This window comes from Pseudorca crassidens, chromosome 4 (genome assembly GCF_039906515.1).
Source record: "Pseudorca crassidens isolate mPseCra1 chromosome 4, mPseCra1.hap1, whole genome shotgun sequence".
Classification (NCBI taxonomy): domain Eukaryota; kingdom Metazoa; phylum Chordata; class Mammalia; order Artiodactyla; family Delphinidae; genus Pseudorca; species Pseudorca crassidens.
Window position 1 is genome coordinate 4,925,138 of NC_090299.1, and position 9,071 is coordinate 4,934,208.

Consider the following 9,071-nt stretch of genomic DNA (forward strand, 5'->3'; position numbering starts at 1 on the left):
GGGGTTAATCTCAAATTCTACCTCCTTTAAAAACATTTCCTAAATATTTCAGCTTTCAAAATCTGTATCACATGCCTTGACGCTTAACTGTATTGTCTTCATTGCACTGACGTTTCATTGAGTTACGTCCCCCATAATCCTCTTCCAGGGCCAAGGTTGTAACTTGTGTCCTGCCTACACCCCTCCCCAAATGCCGAGCATTTTAGGCACTTGGACATTTATGGATTTGGGTAATAACGTGTTTGCTACGAATCTAAACCACATGGAGGATAACTAACGAAACATTTTAAATGAGCAGCTCTTTCTGCCTGTGCTGTACCACGGACTGGTTTTCATTAGGTTGCGTCAAGGCTGCTTACCTACCTCCACCACTCTAACCTGAAAAATGTCTGTGTGTCTCTTTCAGCGTAAGTTCACCTGAGGTCTACATTTAGAAACACATGTGCACAGTACATACCGATCAGTGTTTCTTCTGATTGGACTTAGCAGCGGCATGGCAGGCATTTAATCGGAACCCTTCCCACTGTGAGTCATTGTAGCTTACATTTGCTTTTTGTGTCCAGCGTATCAGAGAAGAACCACATAACGATGACTTGATGCGGCTGCATTTTCCAGCCTGGGCAGGCTTTTGAACAGTGATCAGCAGTCGGCCCGTTTATTCCTTGGGTCGCCTTCCAGCAGCAGTCCCAGCCTTTTCGCCACCACCCTGCTTACCAAATGGCCAGTATACCTCTACAGAGAGAACACTGAGGTCACGAGCTGTGAACTCCGTTTCTGGACCCCTTGCCGCAAGAGCATCTGCGTAGTCCAGCCTCCATCCTTAACAAACGGCCGTCTCGGGAAGGAGGCGGGTGTGCCTCCCTCCTGTACTCACCATCTTCTCCCCTTTCACACCTCCGTGGTTGCCTTGTTCCAACAGCCCATATTCTTCAGAAGCTTGCAGTCAGTTCTGCTTAGAAACAATTCCCACTGGGGTCTCCAGCAACCCAACAGTCACATCAAACAGATGCTTCCTTTTTTCATGTGATCAGCCTACGTCTTAAAATTCCCCTTTGATTTCCCGTGACACCCTCCTGGTTTACTTCCTGCCTGACCAACTCTACTTTCTTAGTCCACTTCGTTCTCCTTCAGCTTTCCCATTCAAAGGTAGTACTTACCATGGGGCTCTTTTCCTCGTAGAGTAGTTATATTTACTATTACGATTTTGCTTCAACATAACTGTGAGATAACCTCATCCACGCACGTGGTTTTTACTACCAAATCTATTGTTCTAGGCTAGACTGAAAGATGGGTTTAATTACCTGCCGGCTGTTTCCTCCTGAGTGTCCAATGGAACTCTCCTCTCTCGAAAATCTATTCCTCTGAGCTTAACAAATGACACCGCGTGAAGGCCGTTCTAGACCCTTTGCTTCCTATATCCAGTCTCTTACCAAGTCCTGTTGATGGTACCTTCTAAACAGCTTCCCTTCCCATCCTCCCTACCTTACTGCTTTGTCTTCTCAAGCCTCTCTGTAGTCCGTCTCCCGTGCTACCAGATGAGAGCTTTCTAAAGTGTGTACTTCCGTCACTTCCTTGCGACTGCTTTAAATGCTTCAGCGGCATCTCTTGCTAAAAAGATAAATATCCAAAGCATAAAACTCTTTATTAATAAAGTCCTTTGACCTAGCACCTGCCTACGTTCCCAAGCCTTACTCTCTGGCCACCCCCGTTTTGGGCATCTCCGGGCCACGGACATACTGACATGTATTTTTCCCAAATATTTTAGGCACCCATACCTCGTTGGGCCATGCCATTGATGGCTTCTCTCTGGACCGCTTTTCCTTCCTTCACCTAGATTTGAGTTGGAGGTGACAGACATCAAAATATTTCTGCAATAAACAGGCTTGGAAACCATTCAGGGTGGGGAGTGGTCTTAACTCTGAGTGAATTCTGAGTAAAACATTGAAAAGCATCAAGTATATAAAGACGACAACGGGCTAGGGGAGAGGAAGAGTAACCCAGCAAAGTATCCAAGTATCACTTGGATATCCAAATCACTATTCATGGTTAACGGGACAGCTGAGGTCAAGATAACGGTGGGCAACAGTATCACGTGTACCAGGAAGGGCCAAGCAAATAAGAAGCCACCAACATTGATACAGCGACAAGAGAGGGGCAGCTCCAGTAAGGGGTTGGCCGTGAAACCAGGATGTAAGGGACAACGGCGCCTGGTTCGTTACCGGCCACTCGCCTCTGACACCTGGCATGCTTCAGAGAGTGCGTCTCTGATCACTGTATACGAAGCAAGTCAGGTTTAACGATAACAAAAACAAAATTCGGGCTTTTACGCACAAAGCGTCCCGTGATCCTTTCAGCCCCCTGGTCTATCTTACGGGAGGGCATCACAGAGCATATTTTTGGGAGGCAAGAGGAACCCTACTTTTAGTTCCACAGCCAACACTGCAAGTTCACAGTGCAGGTCCTTTGTGGTTGTGGTTCATCTGTCCTTTAGTCCCTCGGTTATATCGTTGTCCTCCACAGTTGTAACCTACTCTGTGCGGACTCGGTGCACAGTGCCGCCAGTCCTTATGAGAATAAGATACGCTTCCCCGTTTGCAAGTGCACTGACTCGCCTTCTGCACCACACCAGAAACCTCTGAAAAACAAGTGCAGCAGGGAGACTCATGGGCATACTTCCTTTTACTGTACTGCACTCTGCAGATGCTTCGTTTTATACAAATGGAAGGTCTGCGGCAACACTGCTGTCGAGCCAGTCTATCGGCGCCCTTATTCCAACAGCATTTGCTCACTTCGTGTCTGTGTCTTTGGCAACGCTCACGGTTATTTCAAACCCTCCAAAAAAGATTATGGCTTACTGAAGGGTCAGAGGATGGCTAGATTTTTTTAGCAATAAAGTATTTTTCAATTAAGGTATATACACTGCTTTTTTTTGGGACATAATGTTATCGCACACTTAGTAGACTATAGTATCGTCACTTTTATATGCACTGGGACACCAAAAATTCATGTCTTGCTTTATTGCGATACTCATTCTGGTGGTCTGGAGCTGAACCCCCAGTGTCTCTGAGGTATGCTGCATCTGACTGGACACGAATCTACTTCACTTTTTACGCATCCATAACTATCTTTTTTAACACTGCACCTCAGCAGTTATGCTGGGGGTTCAGGACTTATAAATGATATATTACAACTTCCCAAGTGAGAACGTACAAACAAAACATGAGTATTTAATGCAAAATACTCCATGTCAAAACCAAACTATAAATAGACTGTAAACTAAGGGCAGAGTTGTCTTCTCCCAGAATATCGTTTCCTCCCATCCCATTGTATGTTTAACTTTTAGAAAATTTTGTCTAAAAGATTTTAATGACGTGATACTGTCGTAAAAGGTGGATACTAAACTGTTTTACAGAATCTGCAAATTATTTGGATCGTAGGACATGAAATCACTGGAATACTGTGGTAACTTCGCTGCACATTAGATCACCTGGGAAGATTTTAAAATCCTGTTGCACAGGTCACATCCCATACCAGTTAAATTACAACGTGTGGGGCTTCCCTGGTGGCACAGTGGTTAAGAATCCGCCTGCCAGTGCCGGGGACACGGGTTCGAGCCCCGGTCCGGGAAGATCCCACATGCCACGGAGCAGCTAAGCCTGTGCACCACAACTACTGAGCCTGCGCTCTAGAGCCCGTGCGCCACAACTACGGAGCCTGCGTGCTATAACTACTAAAGCCTGCGCGCCTAGAGCCCGTGCTCCGCAACGAGAAGCCACCGCAATGAGAAGCCCGCGCACTGCAACGAAGAGTAGCCCCCACTCGCTGTAACTAGAGAAAAGCCCGCGCACAGCAACCAAGACCCAACGCAGCCAAAAATAAATAAATAATTAAAAAGAAAATTACAGTGTGTGGGAATGGGAGCCGGGCATCAGTATTTTAAAAAATATCTCAGTGTGATTTCACCACGCAGCCAGGTTTGGGAACCACTGCCATCCAGATGCAGTAAGGAAAGTTTTACACTTAGAGATCTGTCTTAATCTAAGCTTTTCTAAAATGTTCAATAGAAAAAAGGTAGTTTGAGCTACACCTATTAACTATTACACATGGCTTTTAAAAAACCTACATACTGGACTTCCCTGGTGGCGCAGTGGTTGAGAGTCTGCCTGCCGATGCAGGGGACGTGGGTTCGTGCCCCGGTCCGGGAAGATCCCACATGCCGCGGAGCGGCTGGGCCCGTGAGCCATGGCCGCTGAGCCTGCGTGTCCGGAGCTTGTGCTCCGCAACGGGAGAGGCCACAACAGTGAGAGGCCCGCGTACCGCAAAAAAAAAAAACAAAAAAGAAAAACCTACATACTGTATATTTCATTGATTCTAAAGCCTTTTTCTCATATTTAATATCTCTTTAATTAGGATGAATCTTTTAAAGTCTTATGAAACAGTACACTGTGTTAATGTGCCTTGTCCCTTAAAATTTCGGGAAGCTATATATTAATGCCACCAATGCTACCATCGTTCAAAAAATATTTTTGAATTGCTTCTTGGAGCAGAACCTAAAATTTTAAAACATGTTTAATAGAGACAGGTTTCCTGCCGAGGAAGATTTTAGTTTTAGAAATAGCCAAGTCACTTGAGGTTAAGAAACTGACACGAATTAAGCTAGGTACTGTCATACCTGTTTCAAAACGAAATGTGGCTCTGAAGTTCACACTTTTTTTTTTTCTTGAAACCTTCATAAAACTGGATAGGGAAGCTGTTCCCCAAAGTTTCAAAAACATTTTTGACCAGTGGCAGCAGTAACTCAAATTGTTTTGAAGTGCAAACCAGTTTTAAGAGATTTCCTGGTCTATCCCCTGTATTATAAATAAACTAAGATTCAGAAAACCTTAACTCGTCAGTTTCAGTTCAGCTTGTCAGTGGCAGACCTAGATTCAGAACTTCTTCTCTGGCCTCAACCTCCTTTCCCTCCCAACCAAAAACGGGCAGGGGGGCTTCCCTGGTGGCACAGTGGTTAAGAATCCGCCTGCCAACGCAGGGGACACGGGTTCGAGCCCTCGTCCGGGAAGATCCCACATGCCGCGAAGCAACGAAGCCCGTGCACCACAACTACTGAGCCTGCGCTCTAGAGCCCGCGAGCCCCAACTACTGAGCCCACGTGCCACAACTACTGAAGCCCAAGCGCCTAGAGCCCGTGCTCCGCAACAAGAGAAGCCACCGCAATGAGAAGCCCGCGCACCGCAACGAAGAGTAGCCCCTGCTTGCTGCAACCAGAGAAAGCCCGCACACAGCAACGAAGACCCAACGCAGCCAAAAATAAACAACAAAAAAAGGCAGGGCTTGGGGTAGAACAAGGTTAGTGCCTGAATAAGTCTATCCCACCATGCAATGATCTTACTTTCTCACAAAGTAAACTGTGAAATGTTGCAGAATTTTGCTGGGTGTTCCCTTCAGGTTTACCAATGGAAGGCAGATGTCGCGGTATCCCATGTCCAGCTTCCCATCGTATCTCCTGACTGGTGTTTCCTCCCTATGATTCAGAACTCTGTAATCATATTTCAGTACATACGCAAGTGGTCTACATCTAGAAGCCTGAATCTGTTCAGTGTGGCAATTTAACTCATACTCAAAAGAATTTCAGATAGTTTACGTATTGTAAGAATAAATGAAAGTTAACAAAAACAAGCAGGTACGAGACAACGATGCAAGGGAAAAAAAGGCAGGATGGCAAAAGAGAATAGAATACATGCTATAGAATGTTACACAGCAATTAAAATGCAGCTATAAGGTTTGGTTTTGAATGTCTCGGCAGCCAAAGCAAAAAAGAATTCAACGTACCGAGATTCATGTCTCAGTTTACCAGCTGCTTAGAAGCAGCAAAGCTTTCCCTAACATTCTGTCAAGAGGAATGGGTCTGTCTACATGCCTAATAAATGTTTTCTTAGAAGTGAGCTTTCCACAGAAATCTGGGGAGCTAGGGCCCCAAAGGCAGGCAGATATTTCTATTTTACAAATCAAAGTAGGGTTGAAATCCTCTCCTGAAATTAAAGAACCGAATCACCAACCCACAGCCTCACAACTTCCTGGAGGAAGAGTTAGGGGGAAAAAATCCTGCCATTCTATCAGCCCCTCACCTATTTGGGGATTAATTTTTTTTTTAATTCTTATTTATTTATTTTTGGCTGCGTTGGGTCTTCGTTGCTGCGCGCGGGCTTTCTCTAGTCGCGGCGAGCGGGGGCTACTCTTCATTGTGGTGCGCGGGCTTCTCATTGCGGTGGCTTCTCCTGTTGCGGAGCTCGGGCTCTAGGCTCGCGGGCTCTACAGCACAGGCTCAGTAGTTGCGGCGCATGGGCTTCGTTGCTCCGCCGCATGTGGGATCTTCCTGGACCAGGGATCGAACCCGTGTCACCTGCGTTGGCAGGCGGACTCTTAACCACTGTGCCACCAGGGAAGTCCCTTAATTTTCTATTAACACTACTAGTTCTGCCCTTTAAATTGAAGGATCATTCCCCTTGGAATGATCTGAAGAGTGGCTTGTTAGGACATCCAGAACAGTGCCCTTCCTTTTCTTGCTCTGAATCTTAAGCACTGTTTACTCAACGACTTACATATATATTATATTACAATTTACAATATCGTTTTACAAACACCTCACAAATCTATGAGATTGACAGGGCAGGTATGATGCTGTACTCCCTGGATGAGAAAACTGAGGCCCTAGAGATAGAACCACAGTGGTCACAGCTAAGTCTTTTTACTTAACAGCCCATGCCCTTGTACACGATTTGCTTTTGTAAGCCCAGCTCCAGACCGCTGCCATTCCGGTATCCATCCACTCTAGATAAAGGCCTGCCTGTGCCGTAGTTTTCTACCTGTCATTTTAGAAAGTTCATCGGAGCTCCTTATGCAAGCACGTTCATTTTTTTGGATGCCTTTCCTTTTTTAAAATTGAAATCAATTATGATTATGAGCATGTGTTTTTCTCTCTTTATAGAATTTAAATCTTGGAAATCTCTCAAGTCTAAGACACATCGTGTAATCAGAGGCAACATTCCCTTCATTATAAAATTTTGCATGTTTTAAAAGAATGATTCGGGCTTCCCTGGTGGCGCAGTGGTTGAGAGTCCGCCTGCCGATGCAGAGGACACGGGTTCGTGCCCCGGTCCGGGAAGATCCCACATGCCGCGGAGCGGCTGGGCCCGTGAGCCATGGCCGCTGAGCCTGCGCGTCCCGGAGCCTGTGCTCCGCAACGGGAGAGGCCACAACAGTGAGAGGCCCGCGTACCACCACCACCACCACCACAACAAAAAGAATGATTCAAATACAGAATATTTGCATCAGTTTCCTCCTTTAGTTTGAAACACTACTACAGCACTTACTGCTTCCTTTAAAAAAAAAGCCACCATCAAACTATGCAAACGGTATCAGATGTTCTAATTTTGGCAGTACTGCTTTACTATTATATCAGAGTAACTGAAATCCGCTCTACAGCCACTATTCAGCCTCTGTATCTTGCTTCTAACTCTATACTGTGTGTGTACTATAAAAGTATGACTTATGGGGGCTTCCCTGGTGGCGCAGTGGTTGAGAGTCTGCCTGCCAATGCAGGGGACACGGGTTCGTGCCCTGGTCTGGGAGGATCCCACATGCCACGGAGCAACTAGGCCCGTGAGCCACAACTACTGAGCCTGCGCGACTGGAGACTGTGCTCCGCAACAAGAGAGGCCGCAACAGTGAGAGGCCTGCGCACCGTGATGAAGAGTGGCCCCCGCTCGCCGCAACTAGAGAAAGCCCGTGCACAGAAACGAAGACCCAACACAGCCAAAAAATAAATATAAATAAATAAGTAAATAAATATTAAAAAAAAAAGTATGACTTATGTGTTTGACCATTTTGCATTCAACAAATCTCTTCCACCCCCAGAATATTACTTTTCTCCCATCTGTACTCACTCAAGGCCAAGGGCACATGGTGGTGGGGAAGGAAGTGAGCCCTTTGGGGTCATGACAGACCTGAGGGTGAATCCTGAGACTCTGGTCAAATTATTTGGACCTTTTAAGCCCCATTTTAAATTAAGAGTAGTTTTAAGATCATATGTAAAGCTCTCAGAACCAAAGATAAGGAACTCAAATGTTATACAGATATACGCCACTATGCTTTACTTAAGTAAATGAGGCGGCCATTCCTACTACCTCGTAGAATGGAGTCTACTGAAATATGGCATGGAGGAAGAAAAACAAAAATCCACTCTCACTCTGTCATCAAGAATCTGCACAATTTCTAAGACTCTAATTACAACCACAATCAAAATATTATGGGATATAAAAGGAAAAGCTGGATCAAAAGGTACATAGGGATGGAGTAAGAGAAACTCAGTAATGGAACATACTTAAAAAAATTTAGAATAGATTTATTATTTACTGTTATGCCTTCAGGTTACCCTGATGGTCCACAAGGCAGAGCTGCCTGCAAAGAAAGACTAGAGGGGAAGTAAAAATAAAATATAAAAGTGCCACCTATCATGATTTATATACTAAAAACCTGTTTACATAAAATGCTCACGTGATTACATTTTAAATGAAGACAAATACAAACAACAAAAGCACACTGGTAAGTGCTTAGGCCTGCGGCCCTGCTAATACTGAAGGCTGACTTGCTGGTATTCCCGAAGCCCTTCTGCTCAGTGGCATTCCCTCCCACCCCCAAACCACAGCCTGCTAGCTTGTATACCGGTGGACAACATTTGAAATTCAAACACTCTTTTGGCTTTCATTCTCATCCAGATTTGCTTATGATATGGGTATTATAATTTCTCTTCAGGTTGGTGTGTTTTGCGGTAGGTAAACCACATTCAATGCCTGCTGTACGGATCAGTATTCTGCTTCTCAACAACATATGAACTAGTCACGCTAAGACCTGAACCAGATGACAGGTGGTACAGATGTCCTTCCCAACTGCCATTCCTTCCAGGTAGTCCCAAGATTTCGTGTATACAATATACTGAAAACCTCACTTGTCTCCGAAGTGGTTCCAATGCAGAAATGTCTGGAGGAACTACTCTGGGGACTCCAACCCTG